Source organism: Taudactylus pleione, unplaced genomic scaffold, assembly GCF_031769625.1.
Source record: "Taudactylus pleione unplaced genomic scaffold, aTauple2 ptg000832l, whole genome shotgun sequence".
Lineage (NCBI taxonomy): Eukaryota > Metazoa > Chordata > Amphibia > Anura > Myobatrachidae > Taudactylus > Taudactylus pleione.
The window spans coordinates 399,860-422,083 of record NW_028285234.1 but is presented as its reverse complement, the minus strand read 5'-3'; the positions used below and the strand labels follow the sequence as shown (position 1 = coordinate 422,083).

The 22,224-nt window shown below is 35.7% G+C and overlaps 1 protein-coding gene across 3 annotated transcripts in view; it reads right to left on the bottom strand.

Moving 5' to 3' along the window:
- Positions 1-19,732, bottom strand: part of DRC7 (dynein regulatory complex subunit 7) — a 102,004-nt gene extending 82,272 nt beyond the window's left edge. For all 3 annotated transcript variants that reach the window (XM_088458427.1, XM_088458428.1, XM_088458429.1), the window contains exon 1: positions 19,665-19,732. The gene's annotated coding sequence lies outside the window, so the exon portion shown is untranslated. The remainder of the gene's footprint in view (positions 1-19,664) is intronic.
- Between the last annotated feature and the right edge of the window lie 2,492 nt (positions 19,733-22,224).

Genomic DNA, 22,224 nt, shown 5'->3' with positions numbered 1-22,224 from the left:
ACAGGGACAGTGTCACATATAGTCACCATCACTGAGCAGCATCTCCTATAGTCACTGTGAGGAGCACAGTAACACATGGTAACAGGGACAGTGTCACATATAGTCACCATCACTGAGCAGCATCTCCTATAGTCACTGTGAGGAGCACAGTAACACATGGTAACAGGGACAGTGTCACATATAGTCACCATCACTGAGCAGAGTCTCCTATAGTCACTGTGAGGAGCACAGTAACACATGGTAACAGGGACAGTGTCACATATAGTCACCATCACTGAGCAGCGTCTCCTATAGTCACTGTGAGGAGCACAGTAACACATGGTAACAGGGACAGTGTGTCACATATAGTCACCATCACTGAGCAGCGTCTCCTATAGTCACTGTGAGGAGCACAGTAACACATGGTAACAGGGACAGTGTGTCACATATAGTCACCATCACTGAGCAGCGTCTCCTATAGTTACTGTGAGGAGCACAGTAACACATGGTAACAGGGACAGTGTGTCACATATAGTCACCATCACTGAGCAGCGTCTCCTATAGTCACTGTGAGGAGCACAGTAACACATGGTAACAGGGACAGTGTGTCACATATAGTCACCATCACTGAGCAGCGTCTCCTATAGTCACTGTGAGGAGCACAGTAACACATGGTAACAGGGACAGTGTGTCACATATAGTCACCATCACTGAGCAGCATCTCCTATAGTCACTGTGAGGAGCACAGTAACACATGGTAACGGGGACAGTGTGTCACATATAGTCACCATCACTGAGCAGCATCTCCTATAGTCACTGTGAGGAGCACAGTAACACATGGTAACAGGGACAGTGTCACATATAGTCACCATCACTGAGCAGCGTCTCCTATAGTCACTGTGAGGAGCACAGTAACACATGGTATCAGGGACAGTGTGTCACATATAGTCACCATCACTGAGCAGCGTCTCCTATAGTCACTGTGAGGAGCACAGTAACACATGGTAACAGGGACAGTGTGTCACATATAGTCACCATCACTGAGCAGCATCTCCTATAGTCACTGTGAGGAGCACAGTAACACATGGTAACGGGGACAGTGTCACATATAGTCACCATCACTGAGCAGCTTCTCCTATAGTCACTGTGAGGAGCACAGTAACACATGGTAACAGGGACAGTGTCACATATAGTCACCATCACTGAGCAGCGTCTCCTATAGTCACTGTGAGGAGCACAGTAACACATGGTAACAGGGACAGTGTGTCACATATAGTCACCATCACTGAGCAGCGTCTCCTATAGTCACTGTGAGGAGCACAGTAACACATGGTAACGGGGACAGTGTGTCACATATAGTCACCATCACTGAGCAGCATCTCCTATAGTCACTGTGAGGAGCACAGTAACACATGGTAACGGGGACAGTGTCACATATAGTCACCATCACTGAGCAGCATCTCCTATAGTCACTGTGAGGAGCACAGTAACACATGGTAACAGGACAGTGTCACATATAGTCACCATCACTGAGCAGCGTCTCCTATAGTCACTGTGAGGAGCACAGTAACACATGGTAACAGGGACAGTGTCACATATAGTCACCATCACTGAGCAGCGTCTCCTATAGTCACTGTGAGGAGCACAGTAACACATGGTAACAGGGACAGTGTGTCACATATAGTCACCATCACTGAGCAGCTTCTCCTATAGTCACTGTGAGGAGCACAGTAACACATGGTAACAGGGACAGTGTGTCACATATAGTCACCATCACTGAGCAGCGTCTCCTATAGTCACTGTGAGGAGCACAGTAACACATGGTAACAGGGACAGTGTGTCACATATAGTCACCATCACTGAGCAGCGTCTCCTATAGTCACTGTGAGGAGCACAGTAACACATGGTAACAGGGACAGTGTGTCACATATAGTCACCATCACTGAGCAGCATCTCCTATAGTCACTGTGAGGAGCACAGTAACACATGGTAACAGGGACAGTGTCACATATAGTCACCATCACTGAGCAGCGTCTCCTATAGTCACTGTGAGGAGCACAGTAACACATGGTAACAGGGACAGTGTGTCACATATAGTCACCATCACTGAGCAGCGTCTCCTATAGTCACTGTGAGGAGCACAGTAACACATGGTAACAGGGACAGTGTCACATATAGTCACCATCACTGAGCAGCGTCTCCTATAGTCACTGTGAGGAGCACAGTAACACATGGTAACAGGACAGTGTCACATATAGTCACCATCACTGAGCAGCGTCTCCTATAGTCACTGTGAGGAGCACAGTAACACATGGTAACAGGGACAGTGTGTCACATATAGTCACCATCACTGAGCAGCATCTCCTATAGTCACTGTGAGGAGCACAGTAACACATGGTAACAGGGACAGTGTGTCACATATAGTCACCATCACTGAGCAGCTTCTCCTATAGTCACTGTGAGGAGCACAGTAACACATGGTAACAGGGACAGTGTCACATATAGTCACCATCACTGAGCAGCGTCTCCTATAGTCACTGTGAGGAGCACAGTAACACATGGTAACAGGGACAGTGTCACATATAGTCACCATCACTGAGCAGCATCTCCTATAGTCACTGTGAGGAGCACAGTAACACATGGTAACAGGGACAGTGTCACATATAGTCACCATCACTGAGCAGCGTCTCCTATAGTCACTGTGAGGAGCACAGTAACACATGGTAACAGGGACAGTGTCACATATAGTCATCATCACTGAGCAGCGTCTATTATAGTCACTGTGAGGAGCACAGTAACACATGGTAACAGGGACAGTGTCACATATAGTCACCATCACTGAGCAGCGTCTCCTATAGTCACTGTGAGGAGCACAGTAACACATGGTAACAGGGACAGTGTCACATATAGTCACCATCACTGAGCAGCGTCTATTATAGTCACTGTGAGGAGCACAGTAACACATGGTAACAGGGACAGTGTCACATATAGTCACCATCACTGAGCAGCGTCTATTATAGTCACTGTGAGGAGCACAGTAACACATGGTAACAGGGACAGTGTCACATATAGTCACCATCACTGAGCAGCTTCTCCTATAGTCACTGTGAGGAGCACAGTAACACATGGTAACAGGGACAGTGTGTCACATATAGTCACCATCACTGAGCAGCATCTCCTATAGTCACTGTGAGGAGCACAGTAACACATGGTAACAGGGACAGTGTGTCACATATAGTCACCATCACTGAGCAGCATCTCCTATAGTCACTGTGAGGAGCACAGTAACACATGGTAACAGGGACAGTGTCACATATAGTCACCATCACTGAGCAGCATCTCCTATAGTCACTGTGAGGAGCACAGTAACACATGGTAACAGGACAGTGTCACATATAGTCACCATCACTGAGCAGCGTCTCCTATAGTCACTGTGAGGAGCACAGTAACACATGGTAACAGGGACAGTGTGTCACATATAGTCACCATCACTGAGCAGCATCTCCTATAGCCACTGTGAGGAGCACAGTAACACATGGTAACAGGGACAGTGTCACATATAGTCACCATCACTGAGCAGCGTCTCCTATAGTCACTGTGAGGAGCACAGTAACACATGGTATCAGGGACAGTGTGTCACATATAGTCACCATCACTGAGCAGCGTCTCCTATAGTCACTGTGAGGAGCACAGTAACACATGGTAACAGGGACAGTGTGTCACATATAGTCACCATCACTGAGCAGCATCTCCTATAGTCACTGTGAGGAGCACAGTAACACATGGTAACAGGGACAGTGTGTCACATATAGTCACCATCACTGAGCAGCGTCTCCTATAGTCACTGTGAGGAGCACAGTAACACATGGTAACAGGGACAATGTGTCACATATAGTCACCATCACTGAGCAGCGTCTCCTATAGTCACTGTGAGGAGCACAGTAACACATGGTAACAGGGACAGTGTGTCACATATAGTCACCATCACTGAGCAGCGTCTCCTATAGTCACTGTGAGGAGCACAGTAACACATGGTAACAGGGACAGTGTCACATATAGTCACCATCACTGAGCAGCATCTCCTATAGTCACTGTGAGGAGCACAGTAACACATGGTAACAGGGACAGTGTCACATATAGTCACCATCACTGAGCAGCGTCTCCTATAGTCACTGTGAGGAGCACAGTAACACATGGTAACAGGTACAGTGTCACATATAGTCACCATCACTGAGCAGCTTCTCCTATAGTCACTGTGAGGAGCACAGTAACACATGGTAACAGGGACAGTGTGTCACATATAGTCACCATCACTGAGCAGCGTCTCCTATAGTCACTGTGAGGAGCACAGTAACACATGGTAACAGGGACAGTGTCACATATAGTCACCATCACTGAGCAGCGTCTCCTATAGTCACTGTGAGGAGCACAGTAACACATGGTAACAGGGACAGTGTGTCACATATAGTCACCATCACTGAGCAGCATCTCCTATAGTCACTGTGAGGAGCACAGTAACACATGGTAACGGGGACAGTGTCACATATAGTCACCATCACTGAGCAGCATCTCCTATAGTCACTGTGAGGAGCACAGTAACACATGGTAACAGGGACAGTGTGTCACATATAGTCACCATCACTGAGCAGCTTCTACTATAGTCACTGTGAGGAGCACAGTAACACACGGTAACATGGACAGTGTCACATATAGTCACCATCACTGAGCAGCGTCTCCTATAGTCACTGTGAGGAGCACAGTAACACATGGTAACAGGACAGTGTCACATATAGTCACCATCACTGAGCAGCGTCTCCTATAGTCACTGTGAGGAGCACAGTAACACATGGTAACAGGGACAGTGTGTCAAATATAGTCACCATCACTGAGCAGCATCTCCTATAGTCACTGTGAGGAGCACAGTAACACATGGTAACAGGGACAGTGTCACATATAGTCACCATCACTGAGCAGCGTCTCCTATAGTCACTGTGAGGAGCACAGTAACACATGGTATCAGGGACAGTGTGTCACATATAGTCACCATCACTGAGCAGCGTCTCCTATAGTCACTGTGAGGAGCACAGTAACACATGGTAACAGGGACAGTGTCACATATAGTCACCATCACTGAGCAGCGTCTCCTATAGTCACTGTGAGGAGCACAGTAACACACGGTAACAGGGACAGTGTCACATATAGTCACCATCACTGAGCAGCGTCTCCTATAGTCACTGTGAGGAGCACAGTAACACATGGTAACAGGGACAGTGTGTCACATATAGTCACCATCACTGAGCAGCGTCTCCTATAGTCACTGTGAGGAGCACAGTAACACATGGTAACAGGGACAGTGTCACATATAGTCACCATCACTGAGCAGCGTCTCCTATAGTCACTGTGAGGAGCACAGTAACACATGGTAACAGGGACAGTGTCACATATAGTCACCATCACTGAGCAGCATCTCCTATAGTCACTGTGAGGAGCACAGTAACACATGGTAACAGGGACAGTGTGTCACATATAGTCACCATCACTGAGCAGCGTCTCCTATAGTCACTGTGAGGAGCACAGTAACACATGGTAACAGGGACAGTGTGTCACATATAGTCACCATCACTGAGCAGCATCTCCTATAGTCACTGTGAGGAGCACAGTAACACATGGTAACGGGGACAGTGTCACATATAGTCACCATCACTGAGCAGCGTCTCCTATAGTCACTGTGAGGAGCACAGTAACACATGGTAACAGGGACAGTCTCACATATAGTCACCATCACTGAGCAGCATCTCCTATAGTCACTGTGAGGAGCACAGTAACACATGGAAACAGGGACAGTGTCACATATAGTCACCATCACTGAGCAGCGTCTCCTATAGTCACTGTGAGGAGCACAGTAACACATGGTAACAGGGACAGTGTCACATATAGTCACCATCACTGAGCAGCGTCTCCTATAGTCACTGTGAGGAGCACAGTAACACATGGTAACAGGGACAGTGTGTCACATATAGTCACCATCACTGAGCAGCGTCTCCTATAGTCACTGTGAGGAGCACAGTAACACATGGTAACGGGGACAGTGTCACATATAGTCACCATCACTGAGAAGCATCTCCTATAGTCACTGTGAGGAGCACAGTAACACATGGTAACAGGGACAGTGTCACATATAGTCACCATCACTGAGCAGCATCTCCTATAGTCACTGTGAGGAGCACAGTAACACATGGTAACAGGGACAGTGTGTCACATATAGTCACCATGACTGAGCAGCGTCTCCTATAGTCACTGTGAGGAGCACAGTAACACATGGTAACAGGGACAGTGTGTCACATATAGTCACCATCACTGAGCAGCGTCTCCTATAGTCACTGTGAGGAGCACAGTAACACATGGTAACAGGGACAGTGTCACATATAGTCACCATCACTGAGCAGCGTCTCCTATAGTCACTGTGAGGAGCACAGTAACACATGGTAACAGGGACAGTGTGTCACATATAGTCACCATCACTGAGCAGCTTCTCCTATAATCACTGTGAGGAGCACAGTAACACATGGTAACAGGGACAGTGTGTCACATATAGTCACCATCACTGAGCAGCGTCTCCTATAGTCACTGTGAGGAGCACAGTAACACATGGTAACAGGGACAATGTGTCACATATAGTCACCATCACTGAGCAGCGTCTCCTATAGTCACTGTGAGGAGCACAGTAACACATGGTAACAGGGACAGTGTGTCACATATAGTCACCATCACTGAGCAGCGTCTCCTATAGTCACTGTGAGGAGCACAGTAACACATGGTAACAGGGACAGTGTCACATATAGTCACCATCACTGAGCAGCGTCTCCTATAGTCACTGTGAGGAGCACAGTAACACATGGTAACAGGGACAGTGTGTCACATATAGTCACCATCACTGAGCAGCGTCTCCTATAGTCACTGTGAGGAGCACAGTAACACATGGTAACAGGGACAGTGTGTCACATATAGTCACCATCACTGAGCAGCATCTCCTATAGTCACTGTGAGGAGCACAGTAACACATGGTAACAGGGACAGTGTGTCACATATAGTCACCATCACTGAGCAGCGTCTCCTATAGTCACTGTGAGGAGCACAGTAACACATGGTAACAGGGACAGTGTCACATATAGCCACCATCACTGAGCAGCGTCTCCTATAGTCACTGTGAGGAGCACAGTAACACATGGTAACAGGGACAGTGTCTCACATATAGTCACCATCACTGAGCAGCATCTCCTATAGTCACTGTGAGGAGCACAGTAACACATGGTAACAGGGACAGTGTCACATATAGTCACCATCACTGAGCAGCGTCTCCTATAGTCACTGTGAGGAGCACAGTAACACATGGTAACAGGGACAGTGTGTCACATATAGTCACCATCACTGAGCAGCATCTCCTATAGTCACTGTGAGGAGCACAGTAACACATGGTAACAGGGACAGTGTCACATATAGTCACCATCACTGAGCAGCATCTCCAATAGTCACTGTGAGGAGCACAGTAACACATGGTAACAGGGACAGTGTCACATATAGCCACCATCACTGAGCAGCGTCTCCTATAGTCACTGTGAGGAGCACAGTAACACATGGTAACAGGGACAGTGTCACATATAGTCACCATCACTGAGCAGCGTCTCCTATAGTCACTATGAGGAGCACAGTAACACATGGTAACAGGGACAGTGTGTCACATATAGTCACCATCACTGAGCAGCATCTCCTATAGTCACTATGAGGAGCACAGTAACACATGGTAACAGGGACAGTGTGTCATATATAGTCACCATCACTGAGCAGCGTCTCCTATAGTCACTGTGAGGAGCACAGTAACACATGGTAACAGGGACAGTGTGTCACATATAGTCACCATCACTGAGCAGCGTCTCCTATAGTCACTGTGAGGAGCACAGTAACACATGGTAACAGGACAGTGTCACATATAGTCACCATCACTGAGCAGCATCTCCTATAGTCACTGTGAGGAGCACAGTAACACATGGTAACAGGGACAGTGTGTCACATATAGTCACCATCACTGAGCAGCGTCTCCTATAGTCACTGTGAGGAGCACAGTAACACATGGTAACAGGGACAGTGTGTCACATATAGCCACCATCACTGAGCAGCGTCTCCTATAGTCACTGTGAGGAGCACAGTAACACATGGTAACAGGGACAGTGTGTCACATATAGTCACCATCACTGAGCAGCGTCTCCTATAGTCACTGTGAGGAGCACAGTAACACATGGTAACAGGGACAGTGTGTCACATATAGTCACCATCACTGAGCAGCGTCTCCTATAGTCACTGTGAGGAGCACAGTAACACACGGTAACAGGGACAGTGTCACATATAGTCACCATCACTGAGCAGCATCTCCTATAGTCACTGTGAGGAGCACAGTAACACATGGTAACAGGGACAGTGTCACATATAGTCACCATCACTGAGCAGCATCTCCTATAGTCACTATGAGGAGCACAGTAACACATGGTAACAGGGACAGTGTGTCACATATAGTCACCATCACTGAGCAGCATCTCCTATAGTCACTATGAGGAGCACAGTAACACACGGTAACATATAGAGCCTGATTCTGAGGTGGGAGTATAGCAGAAAAGAGAAAGTAACTGTGCTGAGATAATCTGCTGTCACCAACCTTCACAACCATCATAAAGGATAATAGTATATAATAAGCAAACATAATATATAGTATTATAAGGTTATACATTATAATAAGGATACACAATATAATAAGGATATATAGTATAATAAGGATACACAATATAATAAGGATATATAGTATAATAAGGACACAGTATATAGTATAATAAGGATACATAGTATAATAAGGATATATAGTATAATAAGGATATATAGTACATAGTATAATAAGGACACAGTATAATAAGGATAAATAGTATACAGTATAAGGATATATAGTACATAGTGTAATAATTACACACAGTATACAGTATAAGGACACAGTATATAGTATAATAAGGATACATAGTATAATAAAGATATATAGTATACTAAGGACACAGTATATAGTATAATAAGGATACATAGTATAATAAGGATATATAGTATACAGTATAATAAGGATTTATAGTATAATAAGAACACAGTATAATAAGGATATATAGTATAATATGGACACAGTATACAGTATAATAAGGATTTATAGTATAATAAGAACACACAATATAATAAGGATATATAGTATAATAAGGATTTATAGTATAAGAAGGACACACAGTATAATAAGGATATATAGTATAATAAGGATACATTGTATAATAAGGATATATAGTACATAGTATAATAAGGACACAGTATACAGTATAATAAGGATATATAGTATAATAAGGACACAGTATATAGTATAATAAGGATATATAGTATAATAAGGATTTATAGTATAAGAAGGACACACAGTATAATTAGGATATATAGTATAATAAGGATACATAGTATAATAAGGATATATAGTACATAGTATAATAAGGACACAGTATACAGTATAATAAGGATACATAGTATACAGTATAATAAGGATATATAGTATAATAAGGACACAGTATATAGTATAATAAGGATACATAGTATAATAAGGATATATAGTACATAGTATAATAATTACACACAGTATACAGTAGAATAAGGATATATAGTATAATAAGGACACAGTATATAGTATAATAAGGATATATAGTACACAGTATAATAATTACACACAGTATAATAAGGATATATAGTATAATAAGGACACAGTATATAGTATAATAAGGATATATAGTATAATAAGGATACATAGTATAATAAGGACACAGTATATAGTATAATAAGGATATATAGTATAATAAGGATATATAGTATACTAAGGACACAGTATATAGTATAATAAGGATATATAGTATAATAAGGATACATAGTATAATAAGGATATATAGTATACTAAGGATATATAGTACATAGTATAATAAGGACACAGTATAATAAGGATACATAGTATACAGTATAATAAGGATATATAGTATAATGACACAGTATATAGTATAATAAGGATATATACTATACTAAGGATATATAGTACATAGTATAATAAGGACACAGTATACAGTATAATAAGGATACATAGTATACAGTATAATAAGGATATATAGTATAATGACACAGTATATAGTATAATAAGGATACATAGTATAATAAGGATACATAGTATAATAAGGATATATAGTATAATAAGGATACATAGTATAATAAGGATATATAGTATAATAAGGATACATAGTATAATAAGGATATATAGTACATAGTATAATAAGGACACAGTATACAGTATAATAAGGATATATAGTACATAGTATAATAATTACACACAGTATACAGTATAATAAGGATATTTAGTATAATAAGGACACAGTATATAGTATAATAAGGATACATAGTATAATAAGGATATATAGTATAATAAGGACACAGTATATAGTATAATAAGGATATGTAGTATAATAAGGACACAGTATATAGTATAATAAGGATACATAGTATAATAAGGATATATAGTATAATAAGGACATAGTATATAGTATAATAAGGATATATAGTATAATAAGGATATATAGTACATAGTATAATAAGGACACAGCATACAGTATAATAAGGATACATAGTATACAGTATAATAAGGATATATAGTACATAGTATAATAATTACACACAGTATACAGTATAATAAGGACACAGTATATAGTATAATAAGGATACATAGTATAAAAAGGATATATAGTATACTAAGGACACAGTATATAGTATAATAAGGATACATAGTATAATCTGGATATATAGTATAATATGGACACAGTATACAGTATAATAAGGATTTATAGTATAATAAGAACACACAGTATAATAAGGATATATAGTATAATATGGACACAGTATACAGTATAATAAGGATTTATAGTATAATAAGAACACACAATATAATAAGGATATATAGTATAATAAGGATTTATAGTATAAGAAGGACACACAGTATAATAAGGATATATAGTATAATAAGGATACATAGTATAATAAGGATATATAGTACATAGTATAATAAGGACACAGTATACAGTATAATAAGGATACATAGTATAATAAGGATATATAGTACATAGTATAATAAGGACACAGTATACAGTATAATAAGGATATATAGTATAATAAGGACACAGTATATAGTATAATAAGGATATATAGTATAATAAGGATTTATAGTATAAGAAGGACACACAGTATAATAAGGATATATAGTATAATAAGGATACATAGTATAATAAGGATATATAGTACATAGTATAATAAGGACACAGTATACAGTATAATAAGGATACATAGTATACAGTATAATAAGGATATATAGTATAATAAGGATACATAGCATAATAAGGATATATAGTACATAGTATAATAATTACACACAGTATACAGTAGAATAAGGATATATAGTATAATAAGGACACAGTATATAGTATAATAAGGATATATAGTATAATAAGGATACATAGTATAATAAGGATATATAGTATAATAAGGACACAGTATATAGTATAATAAGGATATATAGTATAATAAGGATATATAGTATACTAAGGACACAGTATATAGTATAATAAGGATATATAGTATAATAAGGATACATAGTATAATAAGGATATATAGTATACAAAGGATATATAGTACATAGTATAATAAGGACACAGTATACAGTATAATAAGGATACATAGTATACAGTATAATAAGGATACATAGTATAATAAGGATATATAGTATACTAAGGATATATAGTACATAGTATAATAAGGACACAGTATAATAAGGATACATAGTATACAGTATAATAAGGATATATATTATAATGACACAGTATATAGTATAATAAGGATACATAGTATAATAAGGATATATAGTACATAGTATAATAAGGACACAGTATACAGTATAATAAGGATACATAGTATACAGTATAATAAGGATATATAGTATAATGACACAGTATATAGTATAATAAGGATACATAGTATAATAAGGATATATAGTATAATAAGGATACATAGTATAATAAGGATATATAGTATAATAAGGATACATAGTATAATAAGGATACATAGTATAATAAGGATATATAGTATAATAAGGACACAGTATATAGTATAATAAGGATACATAGTATAATAAGGATACATAGTATAATAAGGATATATAGTATAATAAGGACACAGTATATAGTTTAATAAGGATACATAGTATAATAAGGATATATAGTATAATGACACAGTATATAGTATAATAAGGATACATAGTATAATAAGGATACATAGTATAATAAGGATATATAGTATAATAAGGATACATAGTATAATAAGGATATATAGTACATAGTATACAGTATATAGTATAATAAGGATACATAGTATAATAAGGATATATAGTATAATAAGGACACAGTATATAGTATAATAAGGATACATAGTATAATAAGGATATATAGTATAATAAGGATACATAGTATAATAAGGATACATAGTATAATATGGATATATAGTATAATAAGGACACAGTATATAGTATAATAAGGATACATAGTATAATAAGGATATATAGTATAATGACACAGTGTATAGTATAATAAGGATACATAGTATAATAAGGATACATAGTATAATAAGGATATATAGTATAATAAGAATACATAGTATAATAAGGATATATAGTACATAGTATACAGTATATAGTATAATAAGGATACATAGTATAATAAGGATATATAGTATAATAAGGACACAGTATATAGTATAATAAGGATATATAGTATAATGACACAGTATATAGTATAATAAGGATACATAGTATAATAAGGATATATAGTATAATAAGGACACAGTATATAGTATAATATGGATATATAGTATAATAAGGATACATAGTATAATAAGGATATATAGTACATAGTATAATAATTACACACAGTATACAGTAGAATAAGGATATATAGTATAATAAGGACACAGTATATAGTATAATAAGGATATATAGTACATAGTATAATAATTACACACAGTATAATAAGGATATATAGTATAATAAGGACACAGTATATAGTATAATAAGGATATATAGTATAATAAGGATACATAGTATAATAAGGACACAGTATATAGTATAATAAGGATATATAGTATAATAAGGATATATAGTATACTAAGGACACAGTATATAGTATAATAAGGATATATAGTATAATAAGGATACATAGTATAATAAGGATATATAGTATACTAAGGATATATAGTACATAGTATAATAAGGACACAGTATACAGTATAATAAGGATACATAGTATACAGTATAATAAGGATATATAGTATAATGACACAGTATATAGTATAATAAGGATACATAGTATAATAAGGATACATAGTATAATAAGGATATATAGTATAATAAGGATACATAGTATAATAAGGATATATAGTACATAGTATAATAAGGACACAGTATACAGTATAATAAGGATATATAGTACATAGTATAATAATTACACACAGTATACAGTATAATAAGGATATATAGTATAATAAGGACACAGTATATAGTATAATAAGGATACATAGTATAATAAGGATATATAGTATAATAAGGACACAGTATATAGTATAATAAGGATATGTAGTATAATAAGGACACAGTATATAGTATAATAAGGATACATAGTATAATAAGGATATATAGTATAATAAGGACATAGTATATAGTATAATAAGGATATATAGTATAATAAGGATATATAGTACATAGTATAATAAGGACACAGCATACAGTATAATAAGGATACATAGTATACAGTATAATAAGGATATATAGTACATAGTATAATAATTACACACAGTATACAGTATAATAAGGACACAGTATATAGTATAATAAGGATACATAGTATAAAAAGGATATATAGTATACTAAGGACACAGTATATAGTATAATAAGGATACATAGTATAATCTGGATATATAGTATAATATGGACACAGTATACAGTATAATAAGGATTTATAGTATAATAAGAACACACAGTATAATAAGGATATATAGTATAATAAGGATACATAGTATAATAAGGATATATAGTACATAGTATAATAAGGACACAGTATACAGTATAATAAGGATACATAGTATAATAAGGATATATAGTACATAGTATAATAAGGACACAGTATACAGTATAATAAGGATATATAGTATAATAAGGACACAGTATATAGTATAATAAGGATATATAGTATAATAAGGATTTATAGTATAAGAAGGACACACAGTATAATAAGGATATATAGTATAATAAGGATACATAGTATAATAAGGATATATATAGTACATAGTATAATAAGGACACAGTATACAGTATAATAAGGATACATAGTATACAGTATAATAAGGATATATAGTATAATAAGGACACAGTATATAGTATAATAAGGATACATAGCATAATAAGGATATATAGTACATAGTATAATAATTACACACAGTATACAGTAGAATAAGGATATATAGTATAATAAGGACACAGTATATAGTATAATAAGGATATATAGTATAATAAGGATACATAGTATAATAAGGATATATAGTACATAGTATAATAATTACACACAGTATATAGTATAATAAGGATACATAGTATAATAAGGACACAGTATATAGTATAATAAGGATATATAGTATAATAAGGATATATAGTATACTAAGGACACAGTATATAGTATAATAAGGATATATAGTATAATAAGGATACATAGTATAATAAGGATATATAGTATACTAAGGATATATAGTACATAGTATAATAAGGACACAGTATACAGTATAATAAGGATACATAGTATACAGTATAATAAGGATACATAGTATAATAAGGATACATAGTATAATAAGGATATATAGTATACTAAGGATATATAGTACATAGTATAATAAGGACACAGTATAATAAGGATACATAGTATACAGTATAATAAGGATATATAGTATAATGACACAGTATATAGTATAATAAGGATACATAGTATAATAAGGATACATAGTATAATAAGGATATATAGTACATAGTATAATAAGGACACAGTATACAGTATAATAAGGATACATAGTATACAGTATAATAAGGATATATAGTATAATGACACAGTATATAGTATAATAAGGATACATAGTATAATAAGGATATATAGTATAATAAGGATACATAGTATAATAAGGATACATAGTATAATAAGGATATATAGTATAATAAGGACACAGTATATAGTATAATAAGGATACATAGTATAATAAGGATATATAGTATAATGACACAGTATATAGTATAATAAGGATACATAGTATAATAAGGATACATAGTATAATAAGGATATATAGTATAATAAGGATACATAGTATAATAAGGATATATAGTACATAGTATACAGTATATAGTATAATAAGGATACATAGTATAATAAGGATATATAGTATAATAAGGACACAGTATATAGTATAATAAGGATACATAGTATAATAAGGATATATAGTATAATAAGGATACATACTATAATAAGGATACATAGTATAATAAGGATATATAGTATAATAAGGACACAGTATATAGTATAATAAGGATACATAGTATAATAAGGATATATAGTATAATGACACAGTATATAGTATAATAAGGATACATAGTATAATAAGGATACATAGTACATTGTATCCTTATTATACTATATACTGTATACTTAGTATAATAAGGATACATAGTATAATAAGGATATATAGTATAATAAGGATACATAGTATAATAAGGATATATAGTACATTGTATCCTTATTATACTATATACTGTATACTTAGTATAATAAGGATATATAGTATAATAAGGACACAGTATATAGTATAATAAGGATATATAGTATAATGACACAGTATATAGTATAATAAGGATACATAGTATAATAAGGATATATAGTATAATAAGGACACAGTATATAGTATAATAAGGATATATAGTATAATAAGGATACATAGTATAATAAGGATATATAGTACATAGTATAATAATTACACACAGTATACAGTAGAATAAGGATACATAGTATAATAAGGATATATAGTATAATAAGGACACAGTATATAGTATAATAAGGATATATAGTATAATGACACAGTATATAGTATAATAAGGATACATAGTATAATAAGGATATATAGTATAATAAGGACACAGTATATAGTATAATAAGGATATATAGTATAATGACACAGTATATAGTATAATAAGGATACATAGTATAATAAGGATATATAGTATAATAAGGACACATTATACTATGTATCCTTATTATACTATATACTGTGTCATTATACTATATATCCTTATTATACTATGTATCCTTATTATACTATATACTAAGGATATATAGTATAATGACACAGTATATAGTATAATAAGGATACATAGTATAATAAGGATACATAGTATAATAAGGATATATAGTATAATAAGGATACATAGTATAATAAGGATACATAGTACATTGTATCCTTATTATACTATATACTGTATACTTAGTATAATAAGGATATATAGTATAATAAGGACACAGTATATAGTATAATAAGGATATATAGTATAATGACACAGTATATAGTATAATAAGGATACATAGTATAATAAGGATATATAGTATAATAAGGACACAGTATATAGTATAATAAGGATATATAGTATAATAAGGATACATAGTATAATAAGGACACAGTATATAGTATAATAAGGATATATAGTATAATAAGGATACATAGTATAATAAGGATATATAGTACATAGTATAATAATTACACACAGTATACAGTAGAATAAGGATACATAGTATAATAAGGACACAGTATATAGTATAATAAGGATATATAGTATAATGACACAGTATATAGTATAATAAGGATACATAGTATAATAAGGATATATAGTATAATAAGGACACAGTATATAGTATAAAAAGGATATATAGTATAATGACACAGTATATAGTATAATAAGGATACATAGTATAATAAGGATATATAGTATAATAAGGACACAGTATATAGTATAATAAGGATACATAGTATAATAAGGATATATAGTATAATGACACAGTATATAGTATAATAAGGATACATAGTATAATAAGGATACATAGTATAATAAGGATACATAGTATAATAAGGATATATAGTATAATAAGGATACATAGTATAATAAGGATACATAGTACATTGTATCCTTATTATACTATATACTGTATACTTAGTATAATAAGGATATATAGTATAATAAGGACACAGTATATAGTATAATAAGGATATATAGTATAATAAGGACACAGTATATAGTATAATAAGGATATATAGTATAATAAGGATATATAGTATAATAAGGATATATAGTACATAGTATAATAATTACACACAGTATACAGTAGAATAAGGATACATAGTATAATAAGGATATATAGTATAATAAGGACACAGTATATAGTATAATAAGGATATATAGTATAATGACACAGTATATAGTATAATAAGGATACATAGTATAATAAGGATATATAGTATAATAAGGACACAGTATATAGTATAATAAGGATATATAGTATAATGACACAGTATATAGTTTAATAAGGATACATAGTATAATAAGGATATATAGTATAATAAGGACACAGTATATAGTATAATAAGGATACATAGTATAATAAGGATATATAGTATAATGACACAGTATATAGTATAATAAGGATACATAGTATAATAAGGATACATAGTATAATAAGGATATATAGTATAATAAGGATACATAGTATAATAAGGATACATAGTACATTGTATCCTTATTATACTATATACTGTATACTTAGTATAATAAGGATATATAGTATAATAAGGACACAGTATATAGTATAATAAGGATATATAGTATAATGACACAGTATATAGTATAATAAGGATACATAGTATAATAAGGATATATAGTATAATAAGGACACAGTATATAGTATAATAAGGATATATAGTATAATAAGGACACAGTATATAGTATAATAAGGATATATAGTATAATAAGGATATATAGTATAATAAGGATATATAGTACATAGTATAATAATTACACACAGTATACAGTAGAATAAGGATACATAGTATAATAAGGATATATAGTATAATAAGGACACAGTATATAGTATAATAAGGATATATAGTATAATGACACAGTATATAGTATAATAAGGATACATAGTATAATAAGGATATATAGTATAATAAGGACACAGTATATAGTATAATAAGGATATATAGTATAATGACACAGTATATAGTATAATAAGGATACATAGTATAATAAGGATATATAGTATAATAAGGACACAGTATATAGTATAATAAGGATACATAGTATAATAAGGATATATAGTATAATGACACGGTATATAGTATAATAAGGATACATAGTATAATAAGGATACATAGTATAATAAGGATATATAGTATAATAAGGATACATAGTATAATAAGGATACATAGTACATTGTATCCTTATTATACTATATACTGTATACTTAGTATAATAAGGATATATAGTATAATAAGGACACAGTATATAGTATAATAAGGATATATAGTATAATGACACAGTATATAGTATAATAAGGATACATAGTATAATAAGGATATATAGTATAATAAGGACACAGTATATAGTATAATAAGGATATATAGTATAATAAGGATACATAGTATAATAAGGACACAGTATATAGTATAATAAGGACACACAGTATAATTAGGATATATAGTATAATAAGGATACATAGTATAATAAGGATATATAGTACATAGTATACAGTATATAGTATAATAAGGATACATAGTATAATAAGGATATATAGTACATAGTATAATAATTACACACAGTATACAGTAGAATAAGGATACATAGTATAATAAGGACACAGTATATAGTATAATAAGGATATATAGTATAATGACACAGTATATAGTATAATAAGGATACATAGTATAATAAGGATATATAGTATAATAAGAACACAGTATATAGTATAATAAGGATATATAGTATAATGACACAGTATATAGTATAATAAGGATACATAGTATAATAAGGATATATAGTATAATAAGGACACAGTATATAGTATAATAAGGATACATAGTATAATAAGGATATATAGTATAATGACACAGTATATAGTATAATAAGGATACATAGTATAATAAGGATACATAGTATAATAAGGATACATAGTATAATAAGGATATATAGTATAATAAGGATACATAGTATAATAAGGATACATAGTACATTGTATCCTTATTATACTATATACTGTATACTTAGTATAATAAGGATATATAGTATAATAAGGACACAGTATATAGTATAATAAGGATATATAGTATAATAAGGACACAGTATATAGTATAATAAGGATATATAGTAGAATAAGGATATATAGTATAATATGATAGTAGTAGTTATACTGCACCTGTGTCTGGTTTCCTGTACTGGTTACACTGGTTAGTGGTTACAGCACTGTGCGTGCATCAGGTTACCGTGGTAACAGGACAGGAAGCAGGAAGCTGGGAGCTGCAGTGGCCTCTGGGAGATGTAGTTTCCCTGTGTCAGAGACTCCTGTGTCCCAAACTCATTCCTCAGGGAGCACCGACAGGGCATGTTTTCCCAAACACATTCCTCAGGGAGCACCGACAGGGCATGTTTTCCCAAACACATTCCTCAGGGAGCACCGACAGGGCATGTTTTCCCAAACACATTCCTCAGGGAGCACCGACAGGGCATGTTTTCCCAAACACATTCCTCAGGGAGCACCGACAGGGCATGTTTTCCCAAACACATTCCTCAGGGAGCACCGACAGGGCATGTTTTCCCAAACTCATTCCTCAGGGAGCACCGACAGGGCATGTTTTCCCAAACTCATTCCTCAGGGAGCACCGACAGGGCATGTTTTCCCAAACTCATTCCTCAGGGAGCACCGACAGGGCATGTTTTCCCAAACTCATTCCTCAGGGAGCTCAGACAGGGCATGTTTTCCCAAACACATTCCTCAGGGAGCACCGACAGGGCATGTTTTCCCAAACTCATTCCTCAGGGAGCACCGACAGGGCATGTTTTCCCAAACACATTCCTCAGGGAGCACCGACAGGGCATGTTTTCCCAAACACATTCCTCAGGGAGCACCGACAGGGCATGTTTTCCCAAACACATTCCTCAGGGAGCACCGACAGGGCATGTTTTCCCAAACACATTCCTCAGGGAGCACCGACAGGGCATGTTTTCCCAAACACATTCCTCAGGGAGCACCGACAGGGCATGTTTTCCCAAACACATTCCTCAGGGAGCACCGACAGGGCATGTTTTCCCAAACACATTCCTCAGGGAGCACCGACAGGGCATGTTTTCCCAAACTCATTCCTCAGGGAGCACCGACAGGGCATGTTTTCCCAAACTCATTCCTCAGGGAGCACCGACAGGGCATGTTTTCCCAAACTCATTCCTCAGGGAGCACCGACAGGGCATGTTTTCCCAAACTCATTCCTCAGGGAGCTCAGACAGGGCATGTTTTCCCAAACACATTCCTCAGGGAGCACCGACAGGGCATGTTTTCCCAAACTCATTCCTCAGGGAGCACCGACAGGGCATGTTTTCCCAAACACATTCCTCAGGGAGCACCGACAGGGCATGTTTTCCCAAACACATTCCTCAGGGAGCACCGACAGGGCATGTTTTCCCAAACACATTCCTCAGGGAGCACCGACAGGGCATGTTTTCCCAAACACATTCCTCAGGGAGCACCGACAGGGCATGTTTTCCCAAACTCATTCCTCAGGGAGCACCGACAGGGCATGTTTTCCCAAACTCATTCCTCAGGGAGCACCGACAGGGCATGTTTTCCCAAACTCATTCCTCAGGGAGCACCGACAGGGCATGTTTTCCCAAACTCATTCCTCAGGGAGCTCAGACAGGGCATGTTTTCCCAAACACATTCCTCAGGGAGCACCGACAGGGCATGTTTTCCCAAACTCATTCCTCAGGGAGCACCGACAGGGCATGTTTTCCCAAACACATTCCTCAGGGAGCACCGACAGGGCATGTTTTCCCAAACTCATTCCTCAGGGAGCACCGACAGGGCATGTTTTCCCAAACACATTCCTCAGGGAGCACCGACAGGGCATGTTTTCCCAAACTCATTCCTCAGGGAGCACCGACAGGGCATGTTTTCCCAAACTCATTCCTCAGGGAGCACCGACAGGGCATGTTTTCCCAAACTCATTCCTCAGGGAGCACCGACAGGGCATGTTTTCCCAAACACATTCCTCAGGGAGCACCGACAGGGCATGTTTTCCCAAACACATTCCTCAGGGAGCACCGACAGGGCATGTTTTCCCAAACACATTCCTCAGGGAGCACCGACAGGGCATGTTTTCCCAAACACATTCCTCAGGGAGCACCGACAGGGCATGTTTTCCCAAACTCATTCCTCAGGGAGCACCGACAGGGCATGTTTTCCCAAACTCATTCCTCAGGGAGCACCGACAGGGCATGTTTTCCCAAACTCATTCCTCAGGGAGCTCAGACAGGGCATGTTTTCCCAAACACATTCCTCAGGGAGCACCGACAGGGCATGTTTTCCCAAACTCATTCCTCAGGGAGCACCGACAGGGCATGTTTTCCCAAACACATTCCTCAGGGAGCACCGACAGGGCATGTTTTCCCAAACACATTCCTCAGGGAGCACCGACAGGGCATGTTTTCCCAAACACATTCCTCAGGGAGCACCGACAGGGCATGTTTTCCCAAACACATTCCTCAGGGAGCACCGACAGGGCATGTTTTCCCAAACTCATTCCTCAGGGAGCACCGACAGGGCATGTTTTCCCAAACTCATTCCTCAGGGAGCACCGACAGGGCATGTTTTCCCAAACTCATTCCTCAGGGAGCACCGACAGGGCATGTTTTCCCAAACTCATTCCTCAGGGAGCTCAGACAGGGCATGTTTTCCCAAACACATTCCTCAGGGAGCACCGACA